The sequence below is a fragment of the Tenrec ecaudatus genome, chromosome 17, assembly GCF_050624435.1.
Source record: "Tenrec ecaudatus isolate mTenEca1 chromosome 17, mTenEca1.hap1, whole genome shotgun sequence".
NCBI classification, from domain to species: Eukaryota; Metazoa; Chordata; class Mammalia; order Afrosoricida; family Tenrecidae; genus Tenrec; species Tenrec ecaudatus.
In genome coordinates, this window is record NC_134546.1 from 41176734 (window position 1) to 41203985 (window position 27252).

Here is a 27252-nt window from a genome sequence, read left to right on the forward strand (position 1 = left end):
GTCCCCCTGTCCTGCATTCTGCAGGAGGCAAACGGAGACATCTCTTGTCCCATCTGTCCGCCCAGCGTGGCCCTCACTAAGCCACCCTGTGCTTTGGACCGCCCCCCTCCCCCTTCTCTGTATTGACATGCAGGCACTCGGCTTCAAAAATAATTCTTTAAGTTTTCTTAACCAACTCAAGGGCACGCAACAACAATCACAAGAGGAAAACAGCGCAAAGTCCCAGAAGCAGGCACTGAGGGGGGGGGGTGAGCTTGTGAACTCATCTCTTGGCCCCCCCACACAAACACACACACACACACACACACACACACACTTTTAAAGAACGGAGCACCCTTTTTCCCTCTCGTCGATGTTGGAGACTCAGGGACCAAAGATGCAAGAGGCAAAAGAATGGAAATTAGAAACCAAACCAAACCCAAAAACCCCAACACTGGTGTGGGCTGCAGGGCAGGAAAGGAGAGGGGCGGCCCGGGGAGGAGGGGGGAGGCGGCGGCGGGAGGAGTCGCCACGCGGCCGCCCCCTCCCCGCCCTCTGCTCGGCCCGCCCGCCCTCCTCCTCCTCCTCCTCCTCCTCCCGGGTGGATGGCGCCTGCCCCAGCCGGAGCCGAGCCGCGCCGCGCAGCCGTGAGTGACCTGTCCCAGGGGACCAGGGCGGGGGAGCTTGGGGGCCCGCTTCTCCCGGGTGGGACCACCCTCAGTTCTCTGGGAAAGTTTGCGGGTGGGGAGCGGGGGCGATCCCCCGGGGCTCCGGATCTAGGCCCCTGCACACTACCCCTATCTCCCCCTCCCCGCCCCCACGACCCCCAGGCGCTCAGGTCCTCAGGGGATCGGGTCCCAGACAGGGAGGGATCCCCTCCGCACCCAAGCTCCAGGGCTGCTGCTGCGACCCGGGATCCCCGCCGATGGGAGAGAAACCTCCCACGGGGAGGAAAGAATGTAGACTCAGCCCCAAGGCCAGAGGCGGGGGCCGGGGCCTCCTTACACTCGCACGCCACCCCACCTCCCCCAGTCCCCGGTCACCAGCCTCAGTCTCATGCCCCCTAGGGCCGCCGGGCTCCCCTCTCCCCGGACTCTTACTCCTCCTCCTGATTCCTCTGTTTAGCTATGCCCCCCCCACCTCTTCTTTTCTTCTGGAAGGGGATGGACCAGCACACACCTCTGAAGGCGGTAAGAGAGCCAGGCCTAAGGTCCCCAGCCGCAGGGACCCCACTCGGGCCCCTACAGAACTAGCCTGCACTGGGTTCTGCTTCAGGGTCCCACGTCCCCACTGCAGTTTGTGGGTCCAAGGACACATCCCCTCCTCTAGGGTTTTGTGTTCAAAGCTATTTATTAATGTTGACCTGCCATCCGTTTCCTACCCCAGCTGTGGTTGTTGTTTAGTTTTAGGGTTTTTTTCACCCATTAATGATGGCACTTTATGCCAGTGATTAGCCTTTCCTATTCCAAAGGAAAGAAACAAGAAAGAAGGGAAAAGAATGTCTTGCTATACCATCCTGTGCAGAACCGAAGCTTCTCATAAGTAAAGACTTTAGCCGCTTTCTATTGCAGCTTGTTTTTAGGCTCCCCAAGCTGACGCCCTGATTCCAGCCTCCCCAGGCTAGGAGTTTCCCCCAGCTGTAAATATGGGGGCTTTGATGGGCATCCCTAACCTGACCTGCCTGACCACTGCCCTCCCCTCTAGCTCTTCACTTCTCTCCCACTCCCGCTTTCTTAATAGGCAGGGGCTGTGAAATTAAGGCCATGGAAGAACAAAATGAGTAGGGTCACACACACGAAAGTCCGGCTAGACTTATTTTTAATCCTGAGAGGGTTTGCTTCAACTTGACTTTGGGTGGGAAAAGGTTTGAGTTCATTCGTGCGGTTTTCATGTCCGTCTCTTTAGAGTGGACTCACTGTTTCCATGGCAAGCGTACTTCCCTGGCTGCTTCGAGCAGCTTGTTAATTCTCGGATGGGTCTGGACAGATCAAGCCTGGAGTCTGGAGATGATTTGTTTAGGGAGTGATCGCCCTTGATGTTGCAAACCCCTGCCCCCTCCCTGGGAACGGGCCGCTGCTGCGGGGTGGGGGTGGGGGGTTACTTCCAGGAGACTCTGAAGAAAAGGCTGTGTTACTGGATGAGCTCGCTGGAGGATGGTCACCTTCCAGTGTTAAGGGCATAAGCTTTTCAAGAACTTCAGTCATTCACTTGAGAGTGGCTGAGTGGTCATCAACTCACGGCAGTGAGAGTTGTCATTCACATATCTATATAAATAATTTGCTTGTCCCAGTGTTTTATTAGGTCCCGGTCACCTCAGTCTCAAAGCATTGTCAACACAGGTCAAAGGTATCGGACCATTTGGAATGAAAGATTTTTTTCCTTAATGAATTTCTTTTGGAAATAAGTTTGTTTTCTAAAGACTGTAAGTCACACCATTCAGCGGGACAATTTCCATTAGTATGAATTGGCGAGGTTTCACTGCGATCTTAAAATGTCATCCGACAAGGAAGTGTTGTGACTTCCATTCAAGGAGCAAGCTCCTGGGTTGTGAACTCACTTGGCATTGCTGTTTAGGAAAACAATGGCGCAGATAGAAATCTTTAGTCGCTTCCTCTTCCTTCAGGCCTTTGAATAGTGTAGTTAGTGCCCTGGAGGCCTGCTTTATATTGCTTGGAGAGAAACCGCCCTTCGGCCTGGTTCAGCTTTTGCACATCCTCAGGGATCCTTGTGCACCTGGGTGACTTGCTGGGCAGCCTCAGGGTAGCCTGCTCTGGGTGCTGGGCAGCACTCCCCTGCAGCCAGGTGTCCCTGACCTGAGGAGCAGGTGGTCTGGATGGCGAGTTAAATATAAGGCAGCCAGTACTCACCAGGAAGAAAGATGCCCTGTAAAGAGTCACAGGACGGTTCTCCCCTGTCCTGTGGACTCTGTGAGTCAGCATCGACTCGATGGCAGTGGGTTTGGTGTTTGAGTACTCACCTGGGTGAGTCGAATGAGTGGAAGATGCATAGAGGAGGGACGCAGAAGTCATTACAAAGTAAAATAACCCAAAGAAACACCAGAAGGCCTCCTAAAAATGTGTTGTAAAATACAACAAGCAAGTTATAAATAAGATCATTTCACATCTTAAAAAATACACTCCGAAATATTCAAAGAATGTATATTGAAATGATATATATCGAAGTGGGTGGTAGGGTTCAAGTTTCTTAGATTTTCATGTGGTCTTTACTACAATAGCAATGTTGTTTGGTGCCAGGGTGTCAATCTCTGACTCAGCGACCCCATGGGACAGGGTAGAACTACCCCCACGGGGTTTTCTAAGCTGTAATCTTTGTGCTAGGAGATGGTCAGGTCTTTCTCCCACAGCCACAGGGCGGGATCAAACCATCAACCTTGCCCACCTTTGAGTTACTGGCTGAGTGCTGAATCGTTGTACCACCAGAGATCCGTTCAATAATAATAGCTCACAGGTATTGAGTATTAAAGCACTTATATATGCTATTCATTTAATTCTCTAAAGACTCTCCAAAGTGTGTTTCTGTTCCTTTTATTCTAGAGATTCTGAAACTAAGAATCAGGAGGGTACCTTACTCAAGGCTGGATTGACACTCAGTGCTTAGGCCTGTCTGGGATTCACGTCAGTGGCCAAAGGCCGTGCTCAGTCATAGGCTGCTATCTTTCTGCACCTGGATTATATATATTTTTAATTATAAGGGGGAAAGAAAGAAAAGGAAGAGAAAATATTTTGTTTGAAAAAGAATTGATGTTTTGATTAATTGTAAAATGCCTTTGCTTTCCAATCCCCCCCCCTCTCACCCCCCTGTTCTCCCTGTCCCCCACCTCCACCCCACTGTCTCTGGAAGTCATTGGGAATTATTTGAATTGTTTCAGACTTAGTCAGAGGATGCTCACCTTCCCTTGGGAGCCAGCTCTACCCAGAAGTATCGAAACCCACAGAGGAATTCCATAAAGCTTGGGCTTCCGTATATCTCCAGGGATTCCTAAGCACACTACATACAAGGCAGGAGTTTCATAGTAGATCAGGCAAATTCTCTCTGTAGAGCACTGGAGGCAAGGAAACAGTTCTTGGCAGTGTCAGGTGTGATAGTTAGGACCACCCAGTGGAAACACCAGCCTCCTGCTTACCGGCATGTTACAGGGCTTGTCAGGCAAAGAAGGGCTTGGCCGTGAAACAAGGAGAGCTTGCTTCCCCATGCTTGTTGCTGTAAAAACACTCACTTAGTAAAAGTGAACTAGTATTTGGAAGTCTGGCGCTGTTATGTGGGTCGGCCTGTGCATTGAGAACAGCCGACCTTTTGGGAGATGGGAATAATCAGCATGAGTGGATTTAGGGGTGACGGTGGGAAAAAGGAGCCCTGATTTGGGCTGCCAACCACTAGGTCAGCAGTTCAAAGCCATCAGCTGTTCCACTGGAGCAAGATGGGGCTTTCTACTCCCATAAAGAGTTTCCAGTCTTGGAAACCCAAGGGGGCAGTTCTTCTTCATCCTATAGACTCACTATGTCCTATAGGGTATCTCTGTCTGTAGGGTTGCTATGGGTCAGAATCAACTTGATGGCAGTGCATTTGAGTGCGAAGGAAAGGTCATTACTGTGTACCACCGTGTCCCTTGTAGGCATCTAGACAACCCCCACCCCCTCACCCTGGCCATATTATCTATCCTCTCCCTGGAATATACCTGAAGTCTCCCAGAAGGATGGGCCTAGCCAACCAAGACATTTGTCAATCAAAAGACTATGTATCTCAGGAAGGAGGCTTTATCTCTTCTGTTCCTCCGGAGAGAGGTTTTTGAGGGGTTGAAGGTTCTGAATGATCATCATCTCCTTGATGAAATATAAGATAAGGAAAAAGATCAGGAATTCCTTTCCCAAATTACACTAAGACTAGAGTCGCAGATCTTGAATCCATTCAACAATATGAGAAATTTCTCTCTTGTCTCCATGCCAGACAGTGTTGTTTGGAGTCACATGTCTGGGTTTGTCTTGTGGAGGTTGCACATTTAACTGGTGCCATTTATCAGTGGTCAATAGGAATTTCAGAGCCAGTGCAGAGGCTTACTTATCACATATGTATAGGACTTTAAGACTTGGAGGAAGTAAGATGGGGTTTTCTACTCCTGTAAAGAGTTAGTCTTAGAAACTCACAGGGCCAGTTCTGCCCTGTCCTATAGTCAGCCTCGACTCCATGGCAGTGAGTTTTTAAGGCCTGTATTTTGGGCAACTTTTTAAAAAAAATCATTTTATTGGGGGCTCAGACAACTCTCATCACAATCCATCCATCCATCAATTGTGTAAAGCACATTTGTACATTCATTGCCCTCATCATTCTCAAAACGTTTGCTCTCCATTTAAGCCCCTCCATCAGCTCTTCATTTCCCCCCTCCCACCCTGCTCCTCACTCCCTCATGAACCCTTGAGAATTTATAAATTATTATTTTGTCATATCATGGCCTGTCCGATATCTCCCGTCACCCACTTTTCTGTTGTCTGTCCCCCAAGGAGGAGGTTATCTGTAGATCCTTGTAATAGGTTCCCCATTCCCACCCCACCCTCCCGGTATCATTGGACAACTATTAACATTAGTATAAGCCTTATGCATCCTTTTCTCTGAGACCCAATTTACCTGTTTCACATGACTTCACCCCCTTTATTGGATTTTGGGAACACTGATACTGATACCTCACTTCTTCCTTCTGACTTCATTTTTCTCCAGGCTCAGATAAATTTAGAAGCTCTTCCATAAAGCATCTTGAGTGGACTTTTAAAGTTTTGGTATTTCTAAACGTCTTTACTGTTGCTCTTACCCACAAATGAAAGTTTAGGTAGGTATAGAATTCTAGACTCAATGATTTTTCCTTAGCACTCAAGAGGTACAATGGCCTTGTCTTCTTGCTTAAATTGCTACTACTAAACAGTCCTATCGTGAAAGATTATTTTATTATAAAGCAATTTTGTCTTCTCAGTAGCTTTACTATCACAGTAGCCCGTAAGTTTTCCTTAAATGTCTGCAAGTATGTCTAGGTGTGAATTTAGAAAAATATATCCCACACACAGTGCTCAATGAGCCTTTGTGGTTTCCTAGTCATGTAACTTTGGACATTGTTCCTCACTTCTCTCAGTTTCCATTCTGTAAAATGAAGATGACAGTGTATCCACTTCAAGGATACTTGTGAGGAGATAATGCATGTGAAAGTCTAGAACATTATTGTCTGGCATATAAGAAAGTAAAATAATTGTGAACTATCTTGAGTACTTTCTTACCTGTCAGAATTTCTTGGCTTCTTGGGATTTTATTAGTTCATATAAATTTTTCTCTCCTCTAATCTCTCTCTCTCTCTCTCACACACACACACAGATTTTCTTTAGACTATGGTTGAAATTTTATTCAACTCATACATCATGAGAACTGCTATCTTTACAACACTGGGTTTTCCCGTCAGTACACATGGCCTTATAACTAGTGGTTTTCCCTATAATAGTCCTTGTACCACATTGGCCACATTTATTTCTTAATGATTTTGTTGGTGTTTTAATTTATTATGCCTTATTCCTTGCTATACTTTCTAGCTGATTGTTTGTTGGCCATAGAAATATTTCTGATTTTTAAATTTTGATCTTGTATCTAATACCCCAGCCGACGTCTCTTATGAATTATAATAGTCTATTTGTAGGGTAGGCTTTCTTGACTCTTCTTTGTAGTCAATCATAAAGCAGTGATAATTTGTCTTATGTCTTTTAACTCTTCCTAGTTTTAGTCTATTGGGTAGGGCCGCCAGCACAGTGACTAGTCACAGCACAGTGACCAGTCACAGCACAGTGACCAGGCATCTTTGTCTTGCCACCCTCTAATGTGTGCCCACTTCACTGGCACAGGCCACTGCAGCCTGGTGTGGTGTCTAACTCTCTGTCTGGCCTCTTGGTCCCAGTTCAGAAGACACGGACATTTCCCAAATATTCCAGTTCCTTGATGTTTTCTTTTAGAATCTTGGTCATAGATTAACACTTTCTCGTGATTAACCAACAACCTACTTCATCTGTGTTGGAAGGAAGACACGTTTGTAGAAAGGTGGTTTCTGTTCCCCATGGTACGTGAATATGATAATCTCATTTTTCTGGACAATGCATGTTTTCTTGTGTTTCTAATAGTTCAGAGAGATTTACTTTGAGAAAAAAATAATAAAAGGCTTTCTATTGCCTAAAGATGGGTATTTCATTTGTGGCTGATGGGCATTTTGGGTAGCACCCTGGTGGCGTACTAGTTCGGAGTTCAAAACCACCAACCACTCTGTGGGAGAAAGATGGGCCTCTCTACTCCCATGAAGAGTTACTGTCTTGGCAGCTCACAGGGCAGTTCGACCCTGGCCTAGGAGCGATCAATATCACTGGGGCCTGTTTTTATATTTAACATCTGTACCGAAGAGGACTTGGAACTTGGGATAGTAATCCTGCTATCAGATGAATCTTGGCGGAAAGCAGAGAACACCAGAATGATGTCTATTTCTTTTTATTGTCTGTGCGAAGGCATTCGACCGTATGGATCAGAACAAACAAACTACAGATGACAAACTACAGACCACTATGTTCCTCTGTGCTCATGTGGAACCTGCACTTAGACCACATGGCAGCCGTTCAAACACAACAAGGGGATACTTAATGGTTTAGAATCAGGAAGGGTGCTTGTCTGGGCGATAGCCTTTCACCGTCCTTAAGCAATCTGTGCGCTCAGCAAGTAACCCGAGTGGCTGGACTGGCTGAAGAAGAAGTTGGGTTGGAGGAAGACTCATTAACCCCCTGCCCTGGGGATGTGACACAGGCTTGCTTGCTGAAAGTAAAGAGGATTTGAAGCACCTGCTGATGAACAGCAAAGTGCCTCAATGTAAAAATTAATAATTTTCACTAGGCCATTCAACAACGTCTTGATAAATGAGGGAAAGACTGAAATTTTCAATGATTTCATTTTGCTTGAATCTACCATCAATGCTCAAGGAAGCAGCAATCAAGAGATCAGGTATTATATTGTATTGGGCAAGTCTGCTGCAAAAGACCTCTTTAAAGTGGCAGTAAGGAAAGATGTAGCTTGGAGGTCTAGGTGGGCCTGCCCCATCTCCTCAAATACATAGACTGCCAGAGTGAGCAAGTTTGTCTTGGAAAAAGCAGAGCAGGAATGCTTCTTAGAAACGTGCATTGCAAGACGTTATCTCATCCATTGTAGACATGTTTTCAGAAAGGGTCAGTCCTTGGAGAAGGGTTTCATCCTTTATAAGGAAGAGGGTCAGCGAAAAAGAGGAAGATCTTGCAGTAGATGGATTGAAACTGGCTGTAACAACAGGCTCAAACACCAACTACAGGAGCAGGCAGTGCTTGTTTTCTTTCTTCTCTATAAGTCATTAGTACGACGCCGACTCCAAAAGGCTCTTCTTCAGAGCAGCCTTTTGAGATAGGCTTATTCTGCCATCTCACTTCATGACATAACAGAAAAGAAAAGGGACCAGATAGTTGGCCTAAGTTAATGCTCACAATATCGGTCTGTCCCACCCTGTCCATTCACACCTGGCCTTGCTTCAGAAGGTCTCAGCAGGGAGGCTTCTTGGGAGGGCCGGATAGTTATACCTCCTAGCATCTTATTTTTCTAGTGATCAGTTTAGACTAATCTGGGATGGATTTCTTTCACCTCTTGGGCTGCCACTTGGACTGGGCATCTGTACCGCTTCCTAGTACTTCTCCCAGCCTATTGAGCAACTTGGCTACAGAATAACCAAGGTGTTCCCGAAGAACCAGGCCTTCTTCATTAGAAATGCCCCTTCCCTTCAGTTTGTTGAAGTTCCTGTCCTTTAAGGAGGCCGGGGGGTGGGGGTGTTTGTGGGGGAAACTCATTTCTTAAAGATGGCATTTTAAATGCAACTGCCTCAGAGGGGGGATATATAAAGTACAAGAGTGCTGTTGGGTCCGTGGGGGAGTGTGACCCCGCAGCAGCAGCAGCAGCAGCAAGGGGAGGTGTCTCCGCTCTGATAAAGATTCGCAGCCTCGGAATCCCTGTGTCTGCTCGCTCGGCATTGGGATTGACGTGCTGGCCGTCAGGTGAGTAGTCATCTTCGGGAGCCACTTCGGGAGGATGTTTTCCTAGGAGGGGTTGTGCAGACCCTGGGGTCGCAGGGGTCCATGGAGGTAGGGAAGAGGCAAGGAGCTGGATGTCTTAGAAGGCAGAAAACCCAAAGATGTTCTTGGGAATTTCCTAAGACCTAAAGCCTGCCTATTTCACGGTAATCATTTCTGTCCAAGAGTGGGAAAAAATGAGTACAAAGAAAATGTTTTGAGGAGGATGATGGCAACAAATGTACAGATGTGTTTGACACAATGGATGGATGTATGGATTGTGATAAGAGTTGTACGAGGCCCCAATAAGATGATTTTAAAGAAAGAAAAGAAGAGTGGCTTCTCAGAAATTATCATTACATGGCAGGAATGGTTGCTCCCCCAGGGCGTGGGAGGCAGGAGGGGAGAAGGGAGGAAAAGGGAGTTGATAGCGTGATTGATTATGTAGCCCCACCCGAAGAGACTGAACAACAGCATTGTAGGTGAATGGGTATATTGGAATGTGTAAGATATGTCAATAAAACATTATATATATATGCATTACAAGAGCAGCAGTCATAGCTACGGCTGTTCTTACGTCCAGGCTAAGAGCATCATGAGAATATCATGGGGATTATGAACATGCCTTCATGTAAATGTCTGTGGCCTGAAGCACAAAAGTAGCGTTTCTGTTGGGGAGCTGTGCCAAGAGTTAAGTGGAGGCAGGGCTGGGCTGGGAATCGACTTTGGAACAGCTGTGGCCAGGCTGATGCAGTGGCCTCTGTCCCTTGCTTTAAACCTGTTTTTTGTCGCTCACGGTCACGGCGTTTGGGGGGCCTGGAAGGCGCAATGGATGCTGCAGACCCTGTTTTTGTTGGTGTCCATGTCGCCCTCATAAACAGAGGAGTGTTTTCATCTTGGGTCTCTACCGTTGAGAACCTCCCCCAGTACAGCGCCAGGCCTGCTGCTCGTCTGGGGTTTGAAGCGAGCCTCAGGAATGTTAGGAAAGTCCCCCAGTGTCTCTGCAAGTCTTGCCGTCAGGAGAAGGGGGCCAGTCGGGGGTCATTTGAAGTGGCAAGCCGGTCGTCAGGTGCTCTTGGTTTTCAAAACAACACTATCTTGGTTTTTATGGTGATTTTTGCTTTTCAGAGGCAATCAGGTTTACCTCTCATATGAAATTCTTCAATTCTGAGATAGGGCTGATTTGACCTAGGTCAGCACTTCTCCCCATTAATAAAATGAGAATTATTATTTGAGGCTCCTGAAGTCTCCCTTCACCCACTTTTCTGTTGCCCATCCCTCTGGGAGGGGGTTATAGTTAGATCATTGTGATCGGTTCCCCCTATGTCCCCACACCTTCCCCTTACCTTCCTGGTATTGCTACTCTCATTATTGGCCCTGAGGGGTTTCTCTGTCCTGGATTCCCCTTGTTTCCAGCTCTGATCTGTACCCCTGTACATGCTCTAGTCTAGCTGGATTTGTAAGGTAGAATTGGGATCATGATAGTGGAAAGTTATATGTTTCATCAGTGCTATACTACACCATGACTGGCTCTTCAAGGTTACATTCTTTCACCTGATATATTCAGTCTACTTGCTGAACAAATAATCTGAGAAGGTGGACCATATGAAGAAGAACGAACGAGGCAAGCAACATTGGAGGAAGCTTATTAAAAACCTGAGCTATGCAGGTGACACAACCTTGCTTGCCGAAATAAAGAAGACTTGAACCACCGATGAAGGTGAAAGACGGAAGCCTATGGATTGTTTCTGATGAACTTGCAGTGAAAATTCTCACAGCTGGCCCCGTAAGCCACGCCATGATAAACGGAGAAAATACTGAAGTTGTCAAGAAAGTCATTGTTCTTGAGTTAACCATCGATGCCCATGGAAGCAGCATTTAAGAAATCAAATGGCTTGAGAAGGATGAGGGCAACGAATGTAGAAGTGTGTTTGACACAATTGATGTATGTGCGGATTGTGAGCCCCAATAAAATGATTATATAAAAAAAGAAATCAAATGGCGTATCGCATGGTGCAAATCTGCTGCAAACGAATTCTCGAAACGCTTCAAAAACAAAGGTGTCACTTGAGGACTAAGTTGTGCCTGATCCAAACTCTGGTGTCATGCATACAAAAGCCAGGCAATGCATGAGGAAGACCAGGGAAGAATTCACACGCTCAAACTGTGATGTTGGTAGGGAACATTGGACAGACCATGGGCCACCAGGAGGAAGAGCAGCTCTTACTTAGAGGAATGCCCCTTAGAAGCAAGGACTGCAAAACTCCTTGTTTCTTTTGGATACTTCATCAGGCTGGACCATGAACTGGAGGACATTATTCTTGATGAAGTACAAGGTGAGCAGGAAAGAGGGAGATCCTTAACGAAGTGGACTGACAGCGTGGTTGCCACTGTGGCCTCAAACATAGCGACCCTTGTGAGGAGGCGCAGGAGGGGGCAGCCTTTTTGTTCTGTGACGGTCAAGGGCACTGTGACTCAGAAGCGGCTCAACAGCACCTAACAACAGCTTCTGGAGCTTCTCAGCCTGTCATGTTTCTGACTTGTCTTGCCTGGCCTGTCTGGTTGATGCTTCTGGGACTGGGGCCTTATTTTGTGTAGGACTGCCACTCACCCTCTTTCTGATAGAGACGGCCCACGCATCCAGCCACCATGTCCTGGGGGCACCTTGCAGTTGGCCATGCTCCAAGTCTGACTTCACCTTCCTGGTTACACCAAATCACTAGTAATGATGCCATTCAGTCAGACTTTGGAGATGCTGGCATGCCATGAGAAAGATGTATGAAAAACTCTGACGTACTGTGAGAGAGAGGTATGGCAAACAGCCTATCCTCCCACCTTTTGTTTCAGACTTCAAAGCGCCTGTGGGTGGGGAGCTGCCAGACTTGGCCTTGTTTCCTAGCTGAGTTCCTGCCATAGCCTCCTCTCTGGGTTCACTGCCTCTGGCTTCCCCTCCTTCCAGCCCAGCTTCCACTTTGTCAGCACGCGCTTTCTGCAATACCGTTCTCATCTGGTTCGTCCTCTCTGTTTTCATAATCTTCTTTGCCTTTAGGATGAACTCAGACTTCTTCGCACATTGAAGGGTTTCCAGGACCGCACTTATCAGGCTCTTTCCTCCCGTCACCGCATTAGCTCTTGGCTCCATCCACAGGCCCCGTGTGTGTGTGTGTGTGTTTGTGGGGGGGGGGGGGGTTCCTGGAGTTCTGCTTCTATAATATCACCATTGAAAACCCTGGGTAGCTCAGGTCGACTCCGACACACAGGGGGCGCCATGAGTCCCAGTTGGCTCAGGGGCAGCTGGCCTTGGTGGTCCTCGAGCATGGGTGGGAGACACAGATGAGGGCGGAGAGTTTCATCCCGTTCAAATGATCATGAGATGAACTCACACGTAAAGCAGTGAAGTCTTCGTCCCTGGAAGAGTTTAGGCACAGAATAGCTTATCCGGGGATTAGTCGAGATTCCCAAATCACGAAGATTGGGCTCAGTGGCTTTTGGTGTTTTTCAGATTCTTTTGGTGAACGCTTCCAGGTCTTGTAGCCCTTCCACGTGTAACATGCGGATTCTGTTGTGCTGGTGATCACCCTCCCCTTTGAGAACGCTTTCCTCTTTGAACGGCCCCCATGAAGTGGAACATGCAGCCTCAAACCCTGCTCTGGGCGGCGTGTTTCTGTCAACAAGGCACGAGATGCAGTGATTTATTTCCCCCGAGTGTTATTAATCTGCTCTCAAACCAAGTTTAGGAACTCCGGCTCCACAGGCCATTTCTCCAAATTGCTCATAAGATAGGCCTTCAGACTGCCTGGACCCCTTCAATGTTTTGAACCCAAACTTAGATTCTTAGATTGATTCTTTACTGAGTTACATCTTGAGAGATTGAAGCCTCACATTCTTGACTCTGCATTTGATATTTTTTTTAAAGCCTGGCTTTATCTCTACCCACAGCTTTGATGTGCTTTTGTGAATTCTTTTAAGTGAAGGTGGAAAGGGACCAGAGCCCCATCCCCTGCATGACTGTCTCTCTGTGAGGCCACTTCCACAATAACCTTTTCTAGAACTCGAGGATCCTCAGTAGGCCTTTTGGCCTCTAGTTTTCTCGGTCTTTTGTTTTCTCTTGGCTTCCGTTGGCCTCATGGCCCTTCTGCCACTTGGGTACTCTCAAAGCTTTTCTGTGATCTCAATGACAGGTTCCGGTCCACTGACCTGGTCATGAATGCCTGTGAATCCGCCCAAGGTCCCCTTTCCGTCTTCTCTTTGATGTGAGTAGCATCAGCTCACTCTCTGGTACTATGGTTAAAAAAAAAAAATCACCCAGTATTGCCAGTTCCGCCATGTTGACATGTGCAATTCAGTGACATTGCTAGAACACACATGATATGCATGAGCATCCCTGGCTCGGGCCATCTCATTTTCCATTCACAGACACTTGATGCTTCAGGCCAACCTGAGCGACGTACCTTTCTCCCTCCTTCCCTCCGATGGTAACCACTGATCAACCTTGGTTTCTATACATGTTCTTGCTCTCAATGTCATATAATAGACTTATACAATATTTATAAGTGACTTATTTCCCACTGGACAATGTCCTCAAGGTTTATCCATGTGCTGGCTTGTTTCAGGATGTTCTTTCTCTTTATGGCTGAGTAGCATTCCACTCAGGGTATGTACTACATTTGGTTTATCCATTCATCTCTTGATGGGCATTTGCGTAGATGCCCCCTTTGGGTCACTGTGAACGTGCAAGGATCAGTTCTCTCTCCATCACGCATGTTCCTACTTCTTCCCTCGGAGGATTGCTTTTGGTACAGAAGCCCAAGCACAAACAGACATGGTGAACCAGCCTTCTCCAGAGGCCTGACTCACATTTCAGGTAGCAGACCTGTTAATTCCTCATCTAGCGTCTTTCTCGGAGCTGAGCTGCAGAAGTAAACAGCAGTGAGCTGCAATATCATCTGCTGTGTGTCCCAGCCACCCAAGTGATGGGAGACTTCCTTCCCTTCCTCTCCTCCGTCTCGGCTGCGGCTGAACTTTTTGGCCTAGACATAGATTAGTAGACTCGAGGGACACTTCTGCCCTGGGGAATTCCGGGGCATTCTTTCCTTGGCCTCACGCTTCTGAGGGTTTCACACTTCACCCCAAGTACTTGCTTTCTCTCTCTTTTATTTGTTTCTCCCCCCTTTTATTTTTGTTTTTCATCCTCTCTTTCTTTGCTCTCCAGGCCCACTGAGTACACTCCAGTTCCACTGTTTTTTCTTTTCAAATTCTTTGCCTTCCTGGTATCCTGGTGAATAGGAATGTGGGTGACTTGTAAGCTTCATTGTGTATCTAAGGAAACTCTGTCCGGAGTTTCAGTGACAGGCTTGATTTCTTGGCACAGCCAATGGGCCTGAGCCCCGGGTTTCTGACTCCAGCTGAGCCTCCATCCTGGAGAGCCCTGCATTTACTAACAGGCCTGGAGCCACAGAGAACATTCTGCTTCGCTCACTCTGTGTGGTCATTGCACCAAAAGAAATTACTCAGTTTTGGGCCTAAGCTCATGCCCTCCCTCAACGCAAGAACACTTCGTTCTAACAGCCTGGCATTCTGTGATGCTCGCCCTCCAGGCACAATTGTTAGGGACAAAATGGGTGCATAAGTAAATGTGAAGAAAGCGATGCACGGCTATCAAAAGATATAGTGTCTGGGTCCTTAAAGGCTTGAAGTTAAACAAGCAGCCATCTGGCTAAGAAGTAACGAAGTCCACATGGAAGAAGCACACTAGCCTATGCGATCATGAGGTGTCAACAAGATCATGTAACAGACATCACAAGACCACAAACAAACAAAAATCTATATTGTTGAGGGGGGTCACAGCAGAGACTTGTGTGTTAGTCTGGGTAGACCAGAGAAACAAATCCATGGACACACATATGTGTATGAGAAAGATATTTATATACAAGAATAATTGAGAAGGTCAGTGGGTAGAAAGTCTTTGGATCCAGTGGCATTGGAAATATCTCACTGCTGGCATGGGTCTCCAGCACCCAGGCTGCATCAGGGTGAGTCCATGTGTCTTGTCAGATGCTATGTCTCCAGGGTGTGAGCAGAGAGTCTCCCACTTCCAAGGAGGAAATACTGGAATCCCCAGAATCCCTAGGGGAAAGCTACGCCCACACAGAAGCCTCATTGGCTGTGACCTGATTGACAGGCTACATTCTACCTCTACATGCTTAATCCTTAAATTGACAGTTATATAACTACCAGAACCCAAACCCCATTTGTAGACAATGGGACATCCCCTCACCAAAGGATCACAACCAGGGCGCAGTAAATCCCTGATGAAACACACAATAGTCTTCTGCTTCCTCACCCCCTACCATCATGACCCCAGTCCTGCCTTTCATTGTGGGCTATATTGGAGCATGTACACAAGTATGTATAAGAGATAAGAGCTCATGACACATGGAATCCAGGAACAGGAATGGGGTAGCAATACTAGGAAGGTAGGAAGAAGTGGGGAGAGGAAAGGGGAACCGATTGCAATGGTCGACACATAACCACCCCAGGGTGGGGTGGGGGTGGGGGACTAACAACAGAAATTGTGGGGGAAGGGAGACAGTGGTCAGTGTAAGATATGACAATAATAATAATTTATAAGTATCAAGGGTTTGGGAGGGAGAGAGGATGGGAAGGAGGGGGAAAGTGAGCTGATACCAAGGGCTCAAGTAGAAAGAAAACGTTTTGAGAATGATGATGGCAACAAATGTACAAATATGCTTGACACAATTGATGCATGGATTGTTATAAGAGCTGTAAGAACCCCCAATAAAATTATCTTTTAATTAAAAAAGATAGAATTTACCCAGGGAACAATCTCAGGTCTCTGGAGTCTCATAGGCTGTAGCCCACACTGATGGAAACTAGCCAGGGTAACCATGACAAAGGAACTAAGGGAGGGCTGCGTCTTTTTCAAGAAGATTCTGAGTATATCACTGTCTATGGTTCCCCTCTTATCGCCTCTGAGATGGGTGCACTCATTTTGCAGGCGAAGGCCAAGAATGTGGTCCAGACACCTTCCATGCAGCCAAGTTTCAAAGAAAAGCAGGACGAGGGAATGAGTTATTTCCAACAGGGATTAAAGGTGGTTGAGACCTGGGGCTGGGGAGTCCAGGAGGGCAGTGGGTTCTAGTTTCCATAGTTGGTACAAGCAGCAGCCTACTGACATGTTTTTTGAGGCGGGAGCCAAGGCAGGAGTGATGGGGCAGGCGCTGATACTCGGGCAGCTCCGGCTGAGTGGGTCCCGGGAACATCAGGCCCGAAAGGTGGGTGGGAGGATGAGTCCGGGAGAGGGGAGCCGGGGGTGGTCCGGCGTGGGCAAGGGGAGGAGCGCAGCCTTGGGAGTGAGGTAGCATTTTAGGATGTGCTCTGTACTAGAGCGGGGGATGGTCCAGTATGGAGGGGAAACTGCCCTCACTAAGTGAGGCTCTAGTTATAATCTTAGATTTGACCACTTACTCACTTTATCACAAACTATCCATAAATATTCTTACGATAACCATTTACATATGTCATAGATATTCTTATTAATATGCATAACCAAACCATGGGAATGCATAATGTTACCTTGCATCTTTTCCTTTTTTTGTAGAAACCTTAGGCCTCAAGAAGGCATCTTAGTCAAAGTTGCCTAGAGAAATAGGACCAATAAGATGTTGATCTCTCTCTCTCTCTCTCTATCTCTCTCTCACACACACACACACACACACACACACACACACACACACACACACACAAAACATGCTCATCGCTATTGAGTTGATTCAGCTTATAGTAACCCTACAGGACAGGGTAGAACTGCCCCTGTGAGTTTCTAAAACTAACTTTTTATGGGAGTAGAAAACCCCATCTTGTTCCTGCAGAGCGGCTGATGGTTTCAAACTACTGACCTTGAGGTTAGCAGCCTAACTCATAACCCACTATGCCACTAGAGTGCTTAGATGCAAATACAGATAGAGGTATATCTATATCTGACTCACAGTGACTCTACAGTAATACCCCATAAAGTATTCTGGGTTGTAATCTTTACAGCAGCAGAAGACCAGGTCCCGCACTCCCCCACCCCCCACCCCGCCACGTGGAGCTGTTGGGTGGTCTTAAACTGCCAGCCTTTGGATTAGCAGCTGAACGTTTAACCATCAGGGGCCACCAGGACGAGATTCCAGAAGGATGTCAGTGTTCAGTCTTGCAACCTCCTTCTCCCTCTGGAAACCTGTTTTCACTCTTCTGCCCCTCAGCTGACTAAATGAAGCCACACATTTATTTTCATTTTTATTATTAATAAGTCATTTTGTTGGGCTCCTACAGCTCTTATAACAATCCGTGCATCCATTGTATCAAACACATTTGTTCATGTTTCCATGATCATTTTCAAAACATTTTGTTTCTACTTGAGCCCTTGGTATCAGCTCCGCTTCCCTCCCCCTCCCCCATTGTGAACCCTTGATAATTTATAAATTATTTTTATTTTCATATTCTGCACTGTCTGCTGTCTCTCTTCACCCTCGTTTCTGTTGTTTTTCCCCCTGGGGCAGGGTGTTTGTGGGTTGAACGTTGATCATTGCGATTGGTTCTCCCTTTCTCCCCCTTTTCCCCTCTCTTCATGGTATCTGTACCGGTATACATGCTCTGCTCGAGCCAGATTTGTAAGGTAGAGCTGGAGTCAGGATAGTGGTGGTGGGGGCGGGGGGGTGAGGAAGCAAAAAAGAACTAAAGTGCTGTTGTGTGTTGTGTCAGTGCTGTACCGCACCCTGACTGCCTCATTCCTTCCTTGTGACTCTTCTGTGCGGGGCTGTCCCGATTGTGTACAGATGGGCTTTGGGTGTCCATTCCGACCCCTCTCATTCTCATAGAAATGGCTGTTTTGGGTCTTCTGATGCCTGATATCTGATCCTCTCCACACCTCCTGATCACACAGGTTGGTGTGCTTGTTCCATGTGGGCTTTGTTGCTTCCCTGTTAGATGGCCTCTTGTTTAACGTTAAGCCTTTAAGACCCCAGATGCTATATCTTGTAATAGCCAGGCACCATCAGCTTTCTTCACCACTTTAGCTTATGCACCCATTTTGACTTCAGCGATCATGTCAGGAAGATGAGCATCACAGAATGCCAGCTGCCCACGTTTTTGAGAGTAATTTATTCCCCTTAAAGTCAACAGATTTAAATGTTACACCTAGATTCTCAGAGGATTCAAAAAGTTTATGGACAAATGGGATGAAAGGTAGTGAAATTCCCCTACAGACGTTTTGAAACACCCTCACGTCTACATCGGCGAGTGTTTGACCCAACAGCTAGGCTCTCTGGTCAACCGGGCACATACAATACACCATCACCAGGGACGCATGTTTTTGGAATCCCCTCATTACAAGTAGGGCCACCACTCAAAGCCCTGTTTTCTGGCGTCTTTCACAGGTGTGTTTAGCTACTTTCCACCTGCTAAGACGACTAACCTTCCAGGTGTGTTCTTTGGAGTTGCTAGATGAGGTTTGGTGTTATCTCTTCTGGCTGGGCAACCTGAAAGAGGAATTGAAATTCAACTTGTGTTCTTCTTGCTAGAACTTCCAAGTGGACACTCACATTGCTGCCACTCCCTTGTTGAGTTTTGAGCTAGGAATTAATGTCAGAACTTTGGTGCATCCTGACCTGAGCCAGGCTCCTTGGCTGGGCAGCCAAGTGGTACAGGCTAGCAGGAAGAGTGAGATGGGCTGCAGGTAGACAGTGGTCTCCCCGTAAGGTGATTGTAGGCGAGGGGCTGGGGGTGCTAGGACCTACCCGCCTCAAAGCACAAACCAAGCTCATGGCCATGGGTCAATTCTAATGCATAGCAATTGCCCCTGCGAGTTTGCAAGGCTCTGACCATGGGAGTGGAAAGCCTCCTCTTTCTTGTGAGGATTAGCCAGTGGTTTCAAACTGCTGACCTTGAGGCCACTATGCCACCAGGACTCCTTCAGATGATCCAACAAGCAAGGAAAGTCACTTTCCCAAAGCTCCCAGGGGCCCAGTGTGCAACCAGCTCTAAGCTCAAGTGTCCTTCTGCTCACCCACTCCATGACTAGGGGTTGACCATAAGCCAAACCCCCCTCCAAGCCTGCCCCTGCCTCTGCCCCTGGAATGGGCCTGTGGGTTTTATTGCCTCGGAGGCCTGGGAATCAGGCCAGAATAAGCCTCATGAGGCTGATCCTGGAGAGACCTCATCCTGCTGGTGTGGCCAATTGCCCTGCTGCTGCAGCTAGCTGCAGCTGCTGGGTTTGAAGACCCAGCCCCCAACTCAGGGCAGTCTCCAGCACAGTGGGAGGAAACTCAGTCTGGTCCTACAGAACCTCATGCTCACACTGTGATTCAGAATGTTGTGATCAATGGGGTTTAGGGAAGGAGTTCACCAGGCCTTTCTTCCTAATGCAGCTCAGCCAGGAATATCTGCTGAGACCCGTTCAGCATCACAGCGGCAGAAGAGCCTCCGGCCAGGCGGATGGTGGCTGCACATGAAGAATTATACCAGGCTCTCCTGGGTGGTAGATGAGACCGTTTGTGGGAAATCCGTGGGTTCACATGTACCTTACTGATACCTTGTGCAGTCTCCTAATCAGACCTTCTCACCTTCAGCCTCTGATCCCTGGTGTCTTCCTGGATCCTGGAGGAGCTTTGAGTGAGATCCAGCTTCCTGGAAAGCCTGGCTCTGGAGATGAGGTGTTGCTTTTTTCCCTGTCAAAGACACGCTCTGTCCCCATGTTCCATTCCAGCTCTCCTGCACTATTGCTGACATGGTTCTTGCCCAGCAGGGAGCCTTTAAGACCCTCACGTGGCTTCCGTGTCAGGGACATGTTCCTCTCATTTATTTACCAGACAAGACTCCTCCTGACCTTCAGCCCTGGACTAGGGCCAGGGACCTAGGCATCCATAAAACTCACCAGCCTGTTTGGGGATTGTTGCCAGCTTAGCATGGAGACCTGGGGAGACGCCCAGCCCACCGTGGCAGTGCTGTGACAGTGAATTCAACGTGCTGTTCAGCGCTTCACTGGCTTCCCGAGACTTAGTGCCTCTGTGTTCGGCATGTCTGCCAGGTTCTCTGCTTGGGGAGCCTGGCTCTGCTCAGCCCTCATGGCAGTACCCATGGCTCTCTTTTCTCTGGCTGCCCATCAGCCACTCCAGGACCTTCAAACAGTCACTCCCATCCATCTGGCTGCCCATCAGCCACTCCAGTCTTCAAACAGCCACGAAGGTTCTCTCCCTCAGCTATCAGGGTGGATAGGGCTCAGCTGGGTGGTTCATGCTGGTCTCTAAGTTAGTTGCAGTTAGACAGCAACTCAGGGCTCGGATAGGCAGGGCATTCATTATGGTGTGTCTGTGTGGAAGCCTAGGTTTATATGGTGGCTCCGGACAGGCAGGAAGCAGAAGTCTGAGCCAGGTAAGGCTATGCCCAGAATTGTCAAGTGTCCCTTCTGCCACACACATCTATTAGTTCATGGAGACAGTGGGCCACCCTGATGGAAGGGTTGGAGCAGGCGTCCTCAAACAACGGCCCGCGGGCCACATGCGGCTCACCGAGGACATTTATCCGGCCCACCGGGTGTTTTTGCCCTGTTTTGTTTTTCACTTCAAAATAAGATATGTACAGTGTGCATAGGAATTTGCTCATAGTTTTTTTTTAAACTATAGTCCGACCCTTCAACGGGTCTGAAGGACAGTGAACTGGCCCCCTGTTTAAAGAGTTTGAGGATCCCTGGGTTGGAGAATAGACTCTGGATAGTGGGAAGAGTGACTTTCAGAAGAACTTGGATGCTGGAGAAGACCAGCAGAAGGCGTCGGAAAGAGTTGAGACAGGAGGGGTTTTCCGTGAGGCCCAGAGTTCTCTGCAGATTCCTTTTTAGGAGAATTCATCCTCATAGATACGTGGAGTTTGACGGGACCGTGGAACCGCTTGCTAGCAGTGATTTGTTTAAAATCTACAGAGCCAGAAAGAAGGAGAGCTGGAGCAGCACCCTGCCTCTCTGGCCTGAGGCCTCCAGGGCCAGGCGAACCGGCTACGGTTCTCACCCCGAGGGACCCCTGTGTGCTGGGAGTCAGGAGGGCAAAAGATATCCCAGGAGGAGAGCCCTGGGCCCACCCAGTGGAGCCCTGACAGCATTTTAGAGGATGGACAAGAGCCTTGGTCTGCTCAGATGGCCAGTGCAGAGCTGACCGGCCTCATCAGGGCTGTGCCCCTCAGCTCACGTGGCCTAAGCCTCTGAACAGGCTTCCCGAGGAGGCTAGGAGTTAGTCCTGTCAGTTCAGAGTCTGCACGTTGAGACTGAGGTGTGTCAGTGTGAAAAGGGGACAGTGGGGTTCAGGCCTCACATGTCCACTCTCCATGCAGGAGACCCAGCAGCCCGGTGGTGTAGTGGGCTATGCTTAGGGTTACTACCCGAAGGGTCATTGGTTCAAATTCACTGTAAGGCTGTAAATCCTTGGAAAACCTTTAGAGCAGTTCTATACTCCACCTTACAGGCCACCATGAGCACTGTGTTTGGGAAGCAGGATACCCAGGTTCTATTCCAGCAGGTACTCCCCCTCCCCCTCTTCCCGCCCGGGCAGCCATCAGCTGTCTGAAAGTCGAAGCTTGCCTGGTGCTCTGATGGTGAACAAGTTTCAGCTGAGATTCCAGGGTAAGCTGGAGATGTACTTCTGAAAAGCAACCGATAAAAGCCCCGTGACTCACAATGGCCCTAGCGTGTGTGATTGGGCTGACTTGGCTGCAGCTAACAGCTCATTGGCAGATCCAGACTTTCCTGTTCACTTACACATCCCACACTGACACTGTGGGTGCAGCATTAGGCTGCTAACCAGTGCCTGGCTGCCGTTTAAAGCTACCATCCACTCAGCTGGTGAATGGCGAGGCTGTCTGGTCCCATGAAGATGTGCAGTCTTGCAAACCTTGTGGGGCAAGCAGTTCTACTCGGTCCTGTAGGGCATGAAAATCAACCCAATGGCAGTCGGTTTGGTTTTGATTTTATGTTCCTAATTAGGCTTTGCTTTAAGTGTGAGATTCTTCGTTCACACCTTAGATGGCCTTCCAAACAATAAAACGCGCAACTGTGTTTTTAAGCACTCCCTGGGTATTCACTAAACCTCAAACTCGGCTGCCTTCAGGACGCTTACAACCCATAGGAGCACTGTACACTGTACACTGCCGCTGTGGCTTTCTGGAGGCTGTAACTCTTTCTGGGAGTGGAAAGCCTCATCTTTCTTCCAGGGCACCTGCGGGCTTCAAACTACTGACCTTGCAGTTAGCAGCCCAACTGGTAAGCTACTATGCTGCCACCAGGGTGTCCCTGAGGTCTTCGAGATGCATATATTCCTTTTCTGTGCTAATGCCAGCATTTGAGAACAAGACCCTAAATCATCGCTGATCTTTCATAACTGGATTGTAAAGGGAGATCTTAATACATGGTCTATCTGATCTTTCCCTGTTCTTGAAGATTGCTCAGATGGTTAAATATTGATGCGCGCAGCCATTCCACGGGACTGGCAAGGGTTGCTGCCAACGTTGTCTGCTGTCAATGGGTCACTTTCTCCTGTGTGCCCTGGGGAGCTTGGTGGCCAGCAACAGCTTAGACTCGGGCATGGATAAACCACAGTGCCTAACAATTGCGCCCTATATAATTTCCTATTGGTTCTGGGGCACATGAGCAGGCCTGGTGGCCTCCCAGGGTAGTGCTCTGGTTTGAGGTCCGGTTTGAGCATCCAGAGAGGAGGCCGGCCACCAGCATTTGTATAACTGGACATTTGGTGTCTGCCTATGGGGGTGAGTGAAAAAGGTCAGGCTGGAAAAACCACTACAGTGGTGTTGACTGGCTCCTGACCCAAATCAGCAAATAGGCCCAGAGGGTAGAGACTGGATGCCTGCCGTGCTAGCCAGCAGTTGCCACCTCCCCAGGAAGCCTTTCCTGCTCTTAGCAAGGGTCCCTAATCCTGGCCACCCAGGACGGCTCTCAGAGAAGGGCCAACCATGCCTTTTTTTTTTCTCTACCAGGTTTTAAACACCCTCAGAACAAGAATCTATAGTAACTAAACCCATTGCCGCTGATTCCCTTTGGACCTGGCTGTTAGGTGGCTGATTCCCTTTGGACCTGGCTGTTAGGTGCCACAGGGCACGCTCCGACTCAAGCCTGAGAGCAACAGAAGGAAAGAGCGTGTGCCCTGCTATCCCCATTGCTATTCTTATGCTAGAGCTGCCCTGCAGCCACAGCTCTTCCCGAGCATCCTCGACACCACCAAGGCTTCTCTGCTTTGACCTGCAGCAACTCTCCATCCCAGAGGAGACTGCCCCAGGGTTTCCCAGGCTGGAGCCTTTACCGAAGCAGACTGCCTCATCTCTCTCCTCTGAAGGGGTTTGAACTGGTGATCTTCTGGTTGGTGGTTGAGTGCTTTAACCACTATGCCAACAGCTTTTGTTTATCATCACCCATGCACCCGCCTTTTGACATAGGTGACTCCATTTAATACATACAAGATCCCTAAAAGGTTCTTGTTCTTCTCATGTCCCACTGGAGGGGGCTGAGCTCATGGAATTAAACTACCTGCCCCACAATGAGCATCGAGAGTCTCCCTATCTTCTCTGCCCTTTACCCTCCCCAAGCAGAGAACCAGGCCGCCCAGCCCTCTGTGATCTCCACAGCGCTCTCTCAGAGCCCAGCACCTCCAGGGCTCTCCCTTGGGAGGCGCAGAGGGAGTGAGCAGAGGATCCCTGGGACAAGAGATTGCACTAGGACAATTGGCAGGCATTTCCCAAAGCCCAGCACATGGGGAGAGATTCTGAGTGACTGTGGTCACTTGGTGGCCCTTCATGTCATGAACAGACTGTTCTGGGCTGAACACAGTGTATCTAGCATGGGGGAAGGAATTCTGTTTTCAAGAGTTAAATAGCCTTTCTGGGCCATTTAGCTCCCTGCTGTCTTTCAAAGCACTAAATGCAATTATACAGTCATTAAGATAAATTGCTTAAGCAGTTTTCTTAGCCAAGTGGTTGATTTTACTTATCCTCCCACTAACTATTTAAGTCCAGAGGAAATCCTCTCTCTGTCCCTGTATACTTCCAGAGCTTTCTGTGTATCTCAGAGGAGCAGTAGGCCTTCAAGGGAGAGGGCACCCTTCCTGAACTCAACCCATTGATGTTGAGTCCGATTTGATTCACAGCAACCCTAGAGGACAGAGCAGAACTGCCCGGAGGGTGTCCTAGGCTGTAAAGCTTCATTGGAGCAGAAAGCCTCATCTTTCTCACACAGAGCGGTTGTTGGGTTTGAACCATGGACCTTGTGGTTAGCAAGCTAACACAGGGCAAGAGGAAAAGAGATGTATATGTTTACAAATGGGTGACCTGAGCCAAGCCACCTTCAGCTAATCTTGTTCTGTTGTCACTTTCCTGGTTTCCTTCGAGAATTCAGCATCAAAGTCACCATCTAGTAACTCCAGGGCCCCTGTGGAGAGAATGCCCCTCTCATTTCTGTTTCCTTGAGTGCCTGGCTTTTCCCACTGAAGAACCCACGGAGTATAAATGCCAGAAGCAGTCGTGAAAGCAGTGCTTGTTGGTGGGGTCACGCCTGGGCGAAACTTGTCTGCCTCCTTCCGCTGGCACTGGCCGGAGTCGGCTGGATTTTTTGGAGAGTGGGAAGTGCTGGGCCCCTTTTCGACTGCTTTGGGGATCAGAAGTCGGTAGAGTAAGACAAGGCTGGCCCTCACTGAGAAGTAGCAGGGCACCCTGGGGGAGCAGAGCTGCAGGTAACTGGGGAGCGTGGGTGGGGCTGTGCAACACAGCCTGAGCCCCCGCATCCGCACCAGGGAAGTCGGCCTCCTGGTCCCTCTGCCCCTGGACTGTTGGCCTGGCCTCATCCCTGCCTGCTGCTGCTAAATTGTCACCCACCCCTTGTCACTGTGGTTCTAATCACCAGACTCCAAGGTCTTCCCGGCCTCGGTGGTCCAAGCTGTTTGCAGTCCTTCAAGGCTCCTAGGAGGAAACTCTTTCGTGCCTTGGGGATCCCCGAATCTCCTGGCTTTATTGATTTCTATGGGTGTTGCTTTTTCTTCTGCTTCCCGACTTCCTGTACAGCCACTCAGCGCCAGCCCTGGGCACCCTGGGGCTCTCCCACTGTCTCCTGCATTCAGCGCTCACGAGGAGGATGGACAGGTCGCCAGGTCACTCTCAGGGTTCTTGTGCCTCCCTGTTTGCTGGATGTTTTCCCTGGATGTACCTCAGGCCAGCCCATGGGTCTAAAACCAGACCCTCTTCTAGCCTCATTTCCATTTGAGTCCACAATGTGGGTCCAGCTGCTGTGAGGTGCATTTGACTCGGTACTAATCCTAGTGACCCCGGGCACAGCAGAATGAAACGCCGCCCGGTCCTGCACTAGCCTCAGTGTTGCAGCCACCGTGTCAGTCTCTGTCACGAAGCGTCTTCCTCTTGACCAAGCATGATGTCCTTCTCCAGGGACTGGTCTCTCCTGATCATGTCCAAAGCGTGGTAGGCGGCTTATCGCCGCCATCATTTCTCAGCAGCATTCTGGTTGTACTTCTTTCAAAACATTTGTTCTTTCTTTTGGAAGCCCATGGCTTAGTCAACATTCTTCCACAAGGCCCTTCACCACATCCATTCTTCGTCAGTCTCCCTTATCCGTTGTCCAACTTCCACATGCAGATGAGCGGATAGAAAAGAGCCTGGTTGTGGTCAGGTGAGCATCAGTCTTCAGAGTGACGTTCTCGCTCTTGTACACTTCACAGAGTTCTTGTACAGCAGATTTGCCCAGTGCGATACAGCAAGGCGTTGTTGGTTCTCTTGACGGCTGCTTCCAGGGGAATTGGTAGTGGGTCTCCAAACAGGAATCCTTGATAACTCCCATCTCCTCTCTGCGTATCACGATGTTACCAACTGGTCCCATTGTGAGGATTTTGGTTTTCTTGGTATTGGCCTGTAATCTATACTGAATTCAAGCCCCAGACCCCCTACACTCCCCCCGCTTGTCCCTTGTGTTATAGATGACAAGCCCTGCCACCTGATTTAAAATCATCTCTGATGAGGTAGAGCCCTTTCTCCACTCTGGCAGCCAGTGTCCTGTCATGGAAAGAGGCTGAGGGCCTGGGGTTGGGGGCTGCGGCTGGATTTGATTCTGCCGGCGGCACCGTTTCCTGACTGTGCCACCTTGGGAAAATCATTGAGCTCAAGCCTTTGATTGTCTGGAACTGCGGTTCTCAACCTGGGCTCGCAGCCCTTTGGGGGCCCAACAACCCTTTCCCAGGGGTCGCCCGATTCATCACAGTAGCAAAATGACAGTGATGAAGTAGCAACGAAAGTAATGTTATGGTTGGGGGGTCACCACCACATGAGGAACTAACTATGAGAGGGTCGCAGCATGAGGAAGGTTGAGAACCACGATAAGCACCCCACCCCCTCCCCACCGCTGTCACATGCTCAACTCGCCGAGCTTCTTGGGAGAGTAGGACTTTGTAACTTGCCACTACTGACATGATTTTCTTAAAGAATTTTATGTGGGAGTTGTCATTTTAGCAACGTAGGATACTTAGCAATGTCGCTGGCCCCTGCCACCTAGATGCCAGTAGCATGGGGCCACAAGGCCCCATCCTGCCTTCTCCTAATCCCACCAATCCCCACACTGATCATCCCCACCTTACAGGTACCCCAGGAGTTCCCCTCAGTCTCCCCTGGCAGTGGGTCAGGGAGACACACTGCCCCAGGCTATGGGGGCTGGTCACCCTCTCAATGCTTGAGGTGAATTTGTGATGCTAAATACGCTCTAGTTGGGGGATTGCCAACGACTGAGCACGGGATTGCCACGTAGCAATTTGCATAGCATTTATGAGAGTGACATGCGTATGAGAATAAGAGTCAAATAACTGAACCGGAGTGCCTGCTCTGCTCCAAATCCTCTCTCAGGCCACATAGAGGCCATCTGCCAGAGCTGGGCAGTGGCTCTGTCACTATCCTGCCAACTCTAAAGCATGGCGCCCCACGTGTGTCCATACCACTGCGCTCCCTGAGGTTTCCAGTGGCTGAGTTTCTAAAAGAAGCACATCGCCAGACCTTTCTTCCAAGGCACCTCTGGGTAGACAGCCTTCCAGCTTTTCCGTTAGCAGCCACATGAGCTGTT

The 27252-nt window shown here is 48.9% G+C and overlaps 1 protein-coding gene across 2 annotated transcripts in view; it reads left to right on the top strand.

The window, feature by feature from the left end:
* The first annotated feature begins 546 nt into the window (after nucleotides 1–546).
* The window catches only part of STON1 (stonin 1), a 52365-nt gene continuing 25659 nt past the window's right edge, over nucleotides 547–27252 (top strand). The window contains exon 1 of one of the 2 annotated variants that reach the window (XM_075535831.1): nucleotides 547–626. The gene's annotated coding sequence lies outside the window, so the exon portion shown is untranslated. Of the gene's footprint in view, nucleotides 627–1014; nucleotides 1170–27252 lie in introns of those variants that run through there. The other variant, XM_075535832.1, reaches the window with a different exon arrangement.